The sequence below is a fragment of the Labeo rohita genome, chromosome 1, assembly GCF_022985175.1.
Source record: "Labeo rohita strain BAU-BD-2019 chromosome 1, IGBB_LRoh.1.0, whole genome shotgun sequence".
NCBI classification, from domain to species: Eukaryota; Metazoa; Chordata; class Actinopteri; order Cypriniformes; family Cyprinidae; genus Labeo; species Labeo rohita.
In genome coordinates, this window is record NC_066869.1 from 45,600,169 (window position 1) to 45,613,256 (window position 13,088).

Genomic DNA, 13,088 nt, shown 5'->3' on the forward strand with positions numbered 1-13,088 from the left:
GTCCTGAGAAAATAAAGCTCTTTCCTGTTGAATACGTCTTTCAATAGAGAGTATAGCAGGGTTTCCCAATCAGCCTCACAGGTGCAAGAGCCTAGTGGGGTCAGAGGTCATGGGATAGCGGTCTCATTTGACACACAAGAAGTCGGCAGCCATTATAAAACTGTTGACCCTGCGGTGTTCCTACTAATAATGTGCTGTATGAAAGTGGAGGTATCCTGCAGTGGCTTCCTGGCCCTTCCTGGCTGGAAAAGCATTGTGGAAATGAAAGGACGGGGAGCTGGTAATGAAGTCTTTCACTCTCAAGACAGAATAGTGTGCATGAATACATATATTCTACTCAGCTGCTGACAAGAGAGCCCTTCTGCTGTTCTCGAGGGTGTAAACCTATGTTTCACATTATCCTCGTTTCTTTAACTGTGAGCACTTTCTGCTATCTTGAAATATTTTTCACAATTTATTTAACCAACACATGTCATTATATATTGTGTTTGATGACATTTTGTTGTGGGAATGGCATTCATGGCTAGAATTGTATCATAAATGCATGCAATTAATTGTTTTATTTCAATTTTTTTGCACAAATTTGTTTAAAATTAAAATTTGATTTAAAATTAAAATCATATTCTTAATGCATGCAAATGATAATGTTATTACACACTTTTTGCACAAATTTGTTGTGGGAATGACATTCATGGCTAGAATCATATTCTTAATGCATGCAGTTAATAATTTTATTACAAACTTTTGCACAAATTTGTTGAGGTAATAACATTCATGGCTAGAATTGTATCCTAAATACATGCAGGTAATCATTTTATTTCAATCTTTTTACACAAATTTGTTGTGGGAATGACATTTATTGCTCGAATCATACTCTCAATGCATGCAATTTCAAACTTTTTGCACCAATTTGCTGTGGGAATGACATCTATGGCTAGAATCGTATTCTTAATGCATGCAGTTAATAATTTTATTTCAATCTTTTTGCACAAATTTGTTGAGAGAATAACATTCATGGCTAGAATTGTTTCCTAAATACATGCAGATAATCATTTTATCTCAATCTTTTTGCACAAATTTATTGTGGGAATGACATCTTTGGCTAGAATCGTGTTCTTAATGCATGCAATGAATAATTTTACTACAAACTTTTTACACAAGTTTGTTGTGGGAATGACATTCATGTTCAGTTAATAATTTGACAATATAATAAGAAAATAAAAACTAATACTTAACGAGTACATACTAATAATTGGTGCACAAGTAAACTTACATTGCACTAACTAACTCACACAAGGGGCTGAAAATAAAGACAAAATCCTTTTCAAAATCCTTTTTTTCAGCTCACATATGTCCTAAATTAAGCCATTCTAAAGGAACAATGAAGTTCTTCAGCACAGTGCCCTATTAATAGCCATTTATGTTGGTTTCCAGGTGGACAAAATCAATTGCACTAACTAAATTAAATAAATAAAATGCTTTTAGCAAGGATGCATTAAATTGTCATAGCTAATAGTTAGTTAATAGTGAGAATTGGACCTTAGAATAAAATGTGACCATTTTTTCATAAATTATTTTGGTTCATAAAACAAAAACATTTTTTTTTTCTAAACATGTCTGGTCCATCAGAACCATGTATTTGATATTGGAAATGAACATGTAATCTGCAAAATGATGTACCTGAAATAGACCAAATGTGTACGTTTTTCAGCAGACATCAGCTCTTCACTTCCATTTGGACACCATCCAGCCCTGTTAAGGCCTTGAATGGTTGTTTTCCTGAGCAATCAGAGAATGGCAGGAAACGTTCGGTAAAAGCACTGAATCATGCTCCCTGATCAGCAGTACTCGAGATGTCTATACCTCAAATACACCTCTTATTTTCCTGAAGTGGTTTAAAAAGCTCTTGCCATGTAATTGTCCATAAGGAAGCATAGAATATGTGGATAGATATAGTCTGTGAGCCAAAATTCGTAACTAAATGCCCCAGGTTTGTTTTCTTGACAGCTTCTAGAGGTATCTAGAAAACAGAGATCTACATTCTTTCCATTATGTGATAAAACGTAGGTCATAGCTCTTTATCTTCACTTATTTCCTCCTTACATTCTGGAATGAATGACAGGTTAAAACCTCTTATCTGTCAAAGGTTTATCTGTTTTACATCCCTCAGAGCACATGTGTGGGATGCATTGCAAGTCACATTGATTTCATCTAAGTCCCGTGACAGAATCAAAAGCTTAGGCTGAAAAACCAGCTCACATGACCTCGCCTCTTCATGAAAGACCACCAGGACCCTTAGCTTTTGAAGAAACCCTAGGTCGCCCCCAATTTCCCTCCTGAAACTCTTTGGCCTTTGTCCTTCCTTGTTGAGCGAGGTTACAAAAGTGGCCCTGACCAGTGAAGCACCTCACAGTGTGTTCATAATTCAGAGCTGAAATAAAGGCCTGTGGAAAATGAAAAGTGAAGGACTGAAGGTCTTTGCATGAAGAGGAGATGAGGGCAATCTTTTGAAGACCTTGAATTTCAACGGGAAGGTGTAAAAATCACAGTTATATGAAAAAAGGGTAAATGGTGAAGAGTGCAAAATCATTTTTAAACATACACCAATGAATCTTCTCTGTGTTAAAATATATTTTACAAATCTAATCATTTCAAAGAAACATTCGATCCATAAATTTGAATTCCATTGTCATTCACTCACTCTTAATTTTGTCTTCACTGCTATTGTGCCCTTTTTGTGCATAATTTGTTCTGTTTCATGGAAGAAAGAAGGTTAAATGGGTTTTCAATGTCAAGATGTTTCCCTTTATTTAGAAAGAAATCAGTACTTTAATTCATCTAGGATGCAGTAAATTTATCAAAAGTAAGAGCCATTTATAATTTTACAAAAGATGCTTATTTCAAATAAATGCTGTTTTTTTGAACTTCTATCAGGGATGTGCCCGAATCCAAATATCATGTTTGGAAAGGAAATGACGTATAGAGTGTTTTCATGACGCATCATCAGTCATAACGTAAACAATGCCACTGAACTGAACGAATCTCGCATATTTTGAAGATTATCGCTGCTGACAATGGTCAATTATTGTCATGTTTGGGGCTGTACTAAGTGGTCGGAACAGAAAAAAACTTTTGGAGTACTGTAGACTTACAAAAGTTTTATTAAATCAAACAAGGAACAAAAGGCGTTTGTGTTTGGCCAAACTGAACGAGGATTTCCAGGGCAAGATTCTTGACAACACTCATGTTTGTTCTTATCACTTCCTCTCAGACAGGTGCAATATTAGGTTAATATCTTAATTAATACTGTTCATTTGTATTTTTTCTAGTTCGTCAAAATATCTATATGATTTAGTAGCTTCCACACATTGTTTAAACAGCGTATTCAATAGTACATTAACCGCTGTTGTTTACATCCCATTATCGCCAATATGGTTGCACATCTGGGTAACCAAATCATGACGTAAGTGCAAACCCTCTATAGCTATATGGAACTCTTAAAGGGAATAAATATGAGATGGGAGGACAAAATATATTTCAGTGCTTTCTCTCCCAGTTGTTTCGTTGGGTAATTATACTGTATATAAATAGTGGGCATCAGGGAGCTGCTATTAATATGTGGGGCAATAAAACTCGCTCGCTTTTTACTTTCACTTTCGAGATTCGCGATCACACATACTTTGTGTTTACTACGGAGCAGCCATACTTAACACACATTTTAATACATTAGATATTTGTCAGTGGTGCTCAGGATCTGCAAATCATTTGCCAGAGTCTTATCAGTCATCTCTTTGTGGTAAGTGAAATTTTATGTACTGTAATGCAATAGGCTAATGCTAGCTAGCGGTTAACCATGTCCTTTTAGTGGCTCCATAGAACACGTTATTTGTTTTCCGTGCCTATCAAAATGCAGATTCACTATTCAGGCACATCAAAAATGTGTCAAAGCTTCCACAAAAATATCTTAAAAATATAAGTTTAAATGCAAATTAATGTACCGGTGATGCTTCAGACTAGAGGGTACTAGAGGGTTTTATTTGTTTTTATTGTTTACAGTTCTTAGTACTTTTATCAGCATTAATGCATTAAATTGATTAAAAGTGACAGCAAAGACATTTACAATGTTACAAAGGATTTTTACTTCAAATAAATGATGTTCTTTTGAGCATTCTATTCATCAAAGACTCTTGAAAAAAAAATGTTTCCACAAAAATATGAAGCAGCAAATGTTTTCAACATTGAAAATGATCAGAAATGTTTTTTGAGCAGCAAATCAGCATATTTGAATGATTTCTGAAGGATGATGTGACACCGAAGACTGAGTAATGATGCTGAAAATTCACCTTTGTATCACAGGAGTAAATTAAATGTTAAATTATATTAGCATATAAAACAGTTATTTTGAATTGTAATAACATTTCACAATGATACTATTTTTACTGTATGTTTGTATAATAGACTTCTTTCAAAAAATCATACCAACCATAAACGTTTGAATGGTAGTGTGCATGTCTAGCATAGTCATTTAAACATAAAACATATCAGTGCTGATCAAAACAAATGAATGAGTTTGTAAGCTAGCGGCAATGTAGCTCTAGCTTGTCCCTGAGCACGTGAACTAGCACTAACCCTGTGTTTCATCCATCCGCGGTGTTCCCAACAGAGATAGAGAGTGAATGAGACAGGGTTAGACCCAATCCTTTCCCGTAATGGTCACCATATGGCTAATAAAGCAGAATTCTCTGTAGTGTGTTATCCTGTGGTTAAAGCAAAGCCCAAGCTTAGTCCTGACCCTGGCTTTGTGCAAACAAATGGTTAAATAACCCTAAAAAGGGAACAACGCTGCACAAATGGGCACCTCAACACAAAGATAGGGCACGGAGCCCTGCGGTTCACATGCAAATGACCAAAAGTCTCCGCTGCAAGCGTACCAGCACAATACAGTGATTATGAAGGGAAGATAAAAAAGCAGACAGACTTAGCCTGGAGCTCACAATGAGCCAGTGAACTTAATCGACACCATCCAGCTCTATCATTTCCCCGGCGAAACTTCTTTCTTTATATTTTTGTCTTCATTTTTTCATAGCCCTAGGAACACATTGTGAAATCTCATACCGTAGCTTTGTTTTTTTATTTTTTCCTTTCGTCTTGCCGTCTCGCACATAGACAAGAAAAGCTAGTATCTGATAATAAAGGGAGTTTGTGTTATCAAGGGAGTTCCTCCTAAGTAAAAAAGCCATTGTGGTAACAGAGGAGCTGTCACACAGGAAGCTAGAACAAATTGAAAATCCATAGTCTACGCCATGATCATGTCTTACATTTTTCTTACTTATTGATATTTCCTGATGCGAGTGTGCAATTAAACATTTATCCTCTGCAGTGAATGGGTGCCATCGTAATGAGAGTCCATACAGCTGATAAAAACATCACAATAATCCACAAGTAATCACACCACTCCAGTCCATCAATTAACATCTTGTAAAAGTGAAAAGCTGCAACAGCTGATGTTTTTTTATCAGCTGTTTGGACTCTCATTCTCATGGCACCCATTCACTGCGAAGGATTCATTGGTGAGCAAGCAATGTAATGCTTGATGTAATCCAACTAACATCTCATGAAATAAAAATATGAAATAAAATCCTCTAATTATAATAATGCTTTCTCAAGTAAAAAAGTTGTCTGAATCGGGAGAGAAATATGCATATGCAGATAAACAGTGTTTACAAGCAAAAACAGTCAAAAACAATTTCTAAACAAAAATGCTGATGGATTTTGATGAACGAGGATAACTGGAGATGGAGTTTTCACTGGTGAGAGCAATATTTTAAAGAAGTGATGGTTTAAAAATTAATTTAAGTAATTAATATAATTAATATAATATAATTAATTATTATTATTATTATTATTTATTTATTTATTTATTTTAAACACACAGCTTTTCTCTTCAAAAGATGTTAACTGATGGACTGGAGTGGTGTGGATTACTTGTGGATTATTGTGATGTTTTTATCAGCTCTCATTGTGACGGCACCCATTCACTGCAGAGCACTGGTGAGCAAATGATGTAATGCTACATTTCTCCAAATCTACTCTGATGAAGAAACAAACTCATCTACATCTTGTAGAGGTGAGTACGTTTTAGGCCATTTTTTTTTTATTTCTGGGTGAACTGTTCCTTTAATGTAACGCATATTTCTTGTGAATACATAAATGAAGCAGAAACAAACTTTTGTGGATATTTAACTTTCTGTTTCATTTATGCATTCACAAATATGACATATCACGTAATGGATGGCCATTTTATATGCACTCATCCACAAATGCTCAATAATATTTACACATCCCCAGAGTGACACAGTCCTTACATGATTCAGCACAAGTGAAGGGCCTTTTCAATTCCGCGCCTCCACCTCGTGACCATCAGGGGGCGCCATCACACTCTCACCCACTGAGTTTCTCTAGTCTTGAGGAATGTGTTTTACTTGCAAATGTGTGTGTGGGGCGTGTGTTTTCAAGAGGGGAGAGAAAATGACTGTGAAAATTACCATGTTGTTTATTTTCTGAGGAAAGAATTCTTACAGTGGCTGAAAAAGACGGAATGGTCCCAGACAAGGGGGAAAGACTGATCAATATCTAATCAGAGGGCGGAGAAAGAGGTGTTTGCGAGCTGCAGACAAACACATAAAACTCTGCTGCCCATCCACAGATTACAAAGTGAGATGGAGCAAGTGCGAGGAGAACAACAGAGATATTAGGATTCGATAAAGCCAATCTTTACTTCTAAAAACACTTAGTTTGTATAAGTGAGAAATCAGAACATGATGTAACATGAAGATAAGTTTCATATTATTGACTGTGACCTAGCTTTACATCAGAATCAAGTCCAAAATGACCCTGTTTACTTTCTTAACGCATGTTCTTGTTTTTTATTTGTCAGTAATGTAGTTTGTAAAGTAATAATTTTATTCAGTAAGGATGCATTAAATGGATCAAAGGTGACAGTGATGATTTTTACAATGATAAAATAAAATTAAATAAAAGAGTTGGCACTTATAACCTTGTGAGCAGTGGGCCAACATATGGCGCAGTTGTGCTTTGGGTGTCCCAAGTTCGAGTCCTGGTTCGTAGACCTTTCCCGATCCTGTTCTCCTCTCTCTCTTCCACTCACTTCAAGTCATATCTCAACTGTCTTGTCACGAAAAATGCCAAAAAAAAAAAAAAAAAAAAAAAAAAAAAAATAATAATAATAATAAAAAAAAAAAAAATAAATAAATAAATAAAAGTAAAATAAAATGAAATGAAATAAATAAAAATAACAATAAATAATATAAAATAAAATAAAATAGTTGGCACTGATAGTCTTGTGGGCAGTATGCCAACATATGGCGCAGTTGTGCTTTGGGTGTCCCAAGTTTCGAGTCCTGCCTTGTAGATCTCTCCCGATCTTGTTCCCCTCTCTCTCTCTCCACTCACTTCCTGTCATATTTCAACTGTCTTATCACGAAAAATGCAAAAAAATGCAAAAAAAAAAGAAAAAAAGAAAGAAATAAAAGTAAAATAAAATAAAATTAAATAAAATAAAATTAAATAAATAAATAAAAATAGCATAATAAATAAAATAAAATAAAATAAAATAAAATAGTTGGAACTGATAGCCTTGTGGGCAGTGCGCCAACATATGGCACAGTTGTGCTTTGGGTGTCCCAGGTTCGAGTCCTGCCTCGTAGATCTTTCCCAATCCTGTTCCCCTCTCTCTCTCTCCACTCACTTCCTGTCATATTTCAACTGTCCTATCATGAAAAATCAAAAAAAAAAAAAAAGAGAGCTAAAAATAGATAATAAAATAAAATAAAATAAAAATAGTTGGCACTGATAGCCTTGTGGGCAGTGGGCCAACATATGGTACAGTTGTGCTACAGATGTCCCAAGTTTGAGTCCCGCCTCGTAGACCTTTCTTAATCCTGTTTCCCTCTCTCTCTCCCACTCACTTTAAGTCATATCTCAACTGTCTTATCATGAAACATGCAAAAATAAATAAATAAAAATAACATAATAAATAAAATACAATAAAATAAAATAAAAATAAAATAGTTGCCACTGATAGCCTTGTGGCCAGTTCGCCAACATATGGCGCAGATGTGCTTCGGGTATCCTATGTTCGAGTCCTGCCTTGTAGATCTTTTCCGATCCTGTCCCCTCTCTCTCTTCCACTCACTTCCTGTCATATTTCAACTGTCCTATCACCAAAAACTGTCCTATCATCAAAATGCAAAAAAAAAAAAAAAAAAAAAAACAAACAAACAAAAACACACACACAATTGCAAAGAAATAGATAAAATAAAATTGTGCTAGTTGTGGAAAATTAGGCATGAGCAAAAGTCACTATAATGCCACTAATAACCTGCCTATATGTAACCTCAAATTTCTGATCTGAACACATCAGCGCTTAGTCTTACGTTGTACCTCAAGTTCAACAGAAACATGAAGATTGCAGACGGCCATTAGTGGACCGCTTCTCCTTCTGCTATCACAGAACACTGACCTAGTTCCCATTCAAATGCAGCGTGTGAAGCCGAGCAGGCTTGATTTCCGTGTCGGATAGGAGATAATGTGGAAACTGCGCCTTGTATCTGTCTCCAGCGAGTACAGGACATCAAAAGGTACCCAAGCGACTGTTTCACAGCCCTTGATTCTATCGCCAGACACGAAGTGTTACAAAAGTCTCTCTCTGTCTATCTGGGGATTGCATTTCCTCAGTCTCACTAGACTGGCTTTTTACATCCAGTGCAATGGCAAGAGGCTTTGATTCAAATTCTGCTCCATTAATTGGTGTGTTTTGGAGACCCATCGTTATGGTTTAAGCACAAATACACTCTGCGCAGTTGTGACCATAACAAGCCATTTCTACCTGATATGATCTTGCACTGTTGTAAATACATGAAGTTTTGCAATATATTAGTATGTTATACGTTTTGCAATTCTGTTTCATGAGAGAGGCAAACATTACAGCTTCACCCTTTTTAGTTACAATGCTCATGCACTGAATGCATACGAAAATACCGAACTTCAGCGCAGAGAATGTTTTCATCCATATTCATGTTTTGTGTAACATCATGTTTTCAAGCTGTTTTTCTTCCAAAACCACAGAATGACACAAAATGCCATTTGATTGAGCCCAGAGGCACTTAGAGTTTAAAAATGAGCGAAATATTTTGGGATTTTGACATGACTTTGCTAAACTTTTCCAAACAGCTTTAACGAGTCTCACAAAGTCGGCGTCATTTCCTTGTCACAAGCTTGTAAACTTTCCCAAAACGCGCTTTCCAGACATCTTTCAGCCGTATAATAAATATTCAGCCTCTTTGTGTGTCTTGCTTTCTGAATCTATTCTGAAATACTCAACACTTTTACTTTTTCCTTCTATTTATTTCCCTGCTCCTTTGTGTTTCTTCGTATTTTCTGTCCATGCGTTCTCCTCCTCGCGCTCTGCCGAAGTGATGAGATTTTGCATTTCTAGGCAATAATGCTGGTTGCTCACATATGGTAGTATGTTAGCAGACAGACGGATCTTTGATTACATAGGGCGAGAGATGTTGGGGGCTGTTATGACAACATGTTCAGTTACACTTGTCTAAAGTAGGATCAGTCATACAGGGGGATTTATGTGTATTTCGAGTTACTGAGTTCTAAGAAATCATGTTCTTTAACGCATGTTCAACACATTGTGTGTGATTCATCACTGTGTGTTATTTCCAAGAAAACAAAGTCTTTGTAATCTTTTATGAAAATGTAATAACCTGTTCTGGCTCTGAAACGGCTTTCATACTGATGGGACTTATGGGTCATGTTTAACCAATAACCATAGACAAACTCAGTTCTCCATTCCAGTATAAAATGACCACTTTTCATGATCTAATAAATTCATAATGGATAAAATCATGATCGATAAATATTTTCTTGTTATATATTGTTTTAATCAGAAATACATTACTTGAAGTAAAACAGTGGCTTATTGGTTTAATAAAAAGGGGACAAAAGTAATATAGTAATACTTTAGATTAAGGAAGGCATATTTACTATGAAATAATGGGTTTTTGCACAATAAACTCATAATTTGCTGCTTACTGGTAGTAAGTAAGGTAGTTGTTTGTAGTAGTAAAGTTTAGGTATGGGTAGGGTTAAGGTATCTAGAATATGATCATGCAGAATAAGACATTAATATGTGTTAATACTAATACTAATACTAAACAGCCAATATGCTAGTAATATGCATGACAATAAGCAACTAGTTAATACTGAATAATGTTCCTTAATCTAATTTTGTTACCAGGGTTGCTAAGAAGTGGAAAATTTCCAGCAAATTTCAGAAACATTCCATACATTTTTGAAACTTTCCAAAATTTTTTGGAATCTTTACAAAATTTTTGGAAAATTTACAATAAAATTTCTGCCCCTTATTTAATTGTAATAATTTTATAATCTAAAAAAATAGATTAAAAAAAAAAAATACTGGTGATGACATGTAATAATACAAGTAATAATACAAGATATCAATATTCTCTACACTTTATTATAATAATAATTAATAATAATAATATTTGTATTAACTTAGCAATAAGTAAATAAATGTAGAGAACACTGATGTTTATTATAGCCATTCAAAACTAACGTTTAATATAATATTTAATAAATTATAAATAATTTATTATAAATTATAATAAATTAGAATATTTAAATGAATTATGATATGTCATCATCATCAATATATTTTTTTAAATACAAAATTCCATAATAATTATACATAATTTACAAATCAACTAAAAAAAATGTATAGGCTGAAGCCATATTTTTTGCCTACCCTTTTTATAGATTATAAAATTATTATTATTATTATTATTATTATTAATAACAACAACAACAATAATAATAATAATAGTAACATTTATTAAAATAATAATAATAATAATAATAATAATAATAATAATAATAATATCCAAATTCAAATAATGCACAAAAAGATTTAATCAATGTTAGATCTATTTTTTAAAAAAGTTCTGCTACAGACACAAATATTTTAAATGATTTTTTTTTAATTTATTTATTTAAATTTTATTTAAATTTTATTTAAATTTTATTTTATTTTATTTTATTTTATTTTATTTTATTTTATTATTTTAATATGTGTGTGCTATTACTGTTACTTATTGTTACTTATGGAGAAATCCCATTAGCTTAATTGAAAGTAGGGCCCTGAGCCATATCTAAGGACCAGAATATCACAAAAAACTGAGCATGGGCTTTTTTTTGACTTACTGGCCCAGAGAACAACCTAGCAACCGCATAGCAATACACTAAAAGCCATTTAAAACAACCAAAGCAGCCAGCCACAATAACCAAAAATCCTGCCGGTGAGTTTGAAACAGGCAAACACCATTTACATTTCCTCAAAAAAATAAAAAATATATAATTTTAATACAGAGGCTTTTAAAAGAAGTAATTGTTCCCAGTGGCTGACAACTAATCCATTCATGACACGCTGTACGGCGAATCTGCTCCTCTGTTTGCAGTCTCATTGGAGTTATTGTCATCACGGCTATTGTCAGGACAGCAGTTGCGTAGCGTAATTAGGAATCGCTTGTCTAGTGTCTGTCCCGGCCCTGAAGGGCTGGAAGAGCAGAGGCGATGAGACCTGCACGCCTCATTAACGCTTCTTAATTATTACCCTCAATGTTTATTCTTTAATCAAGTCCTTTTGTGTCAGGCTCTCCTCCGTTCTCCTGACGCTGTCCTCCGCTGGGCCAAAACACTTTGTCTGTGTTGTCGCTGTTGTACTGAATCAATGCAGCAGTGGATTCGTGCTGGATATTGAACACGGCTGTCACTGAGGTATTTTCTTTTTATAATAAGGCCTAATTACAGATGGAGACGTTACTGGGACATTTTCAAGCACTTTATATAGTGATAGCGTCTTTAATGTTGTCAGGCTAATTATTTGTCAGACTAGCACTACTCTGCGACACTTTAAATAAAAAAGAAAAAAACTAAATAAAAGTAATGAGCTGTCTACCTACTACACAGGCAGCTACCTACTAAGGGAACATCAAAAGTGACAAGCTTATACAACACCATTCGCCATATAAAAAAGTCTTCATATGAAGTGACTTTTCAATTTCGTTTGCCATTAGCATGATAATCTAATAATAAATAATAATAAACGTTAAAATAAATAACACTATTTATATTGATATTTTTAGATATTGAAAGCATGCTAAAAATATTTATAATATTTATTTTCATTTTAGTTTTTTTTCATAGCTCATTGCAGTGCAATTTTTTATTTTTTTATTTTTTTTATTTTTATTTTTTATTTTTTTTACTGTACTTTATGAATTATATTTACTTAACAAGGGTTTTACCATACTAGATGACATACATCATATAATGTGACAAAATTAGTAACAAAAACATAAAAATATAAAATTATTAATAATTACTAAAAAACAATATAAATAAAAAAAAAGAGTTTGTAAATATATATATATATATATATATATATATAGTTTTTTTTTTTGTTTGAGATATTTTAAGGTAAATAAGAAGACCCGTGATTTGACCCTGATTTTTATTGATTTATTTATTTACTACAACAAAAATAAAATTGGCCATATAAAATTGGGCATACAACAAAAATTCCATACATTTAAATAATAATTGCAAATGCACCTATCTGAAACCCCCACAGCAGGTGTTTTCAACAACTCAATACAGAACAAAACACCTCTCACTAAACCCCTCAAAGTCGTGCTGGGGTATACATTAATATTTAATGCATTGGCTGGGATAATAAACTCCACTGCAAATCAAGGCAGTGGCAATGCATGGTGGAGAATGCCATTAATTGGTTTCCGTCGAGTGGTTGCTCGATCAGTCAATTATCCACTTGCCACAAATCCCTTACAAAGGAAGAGAAGTCGGCTCCGCTGCCAAGTTCCCCGGAGATAAGAGGGCTAGAAGAGGACGACGTGCACTGAAGCTTTGGAATTTCAGACATAGGAATCTCATAAGTTTGCCTGCTGCATGGAGAACTC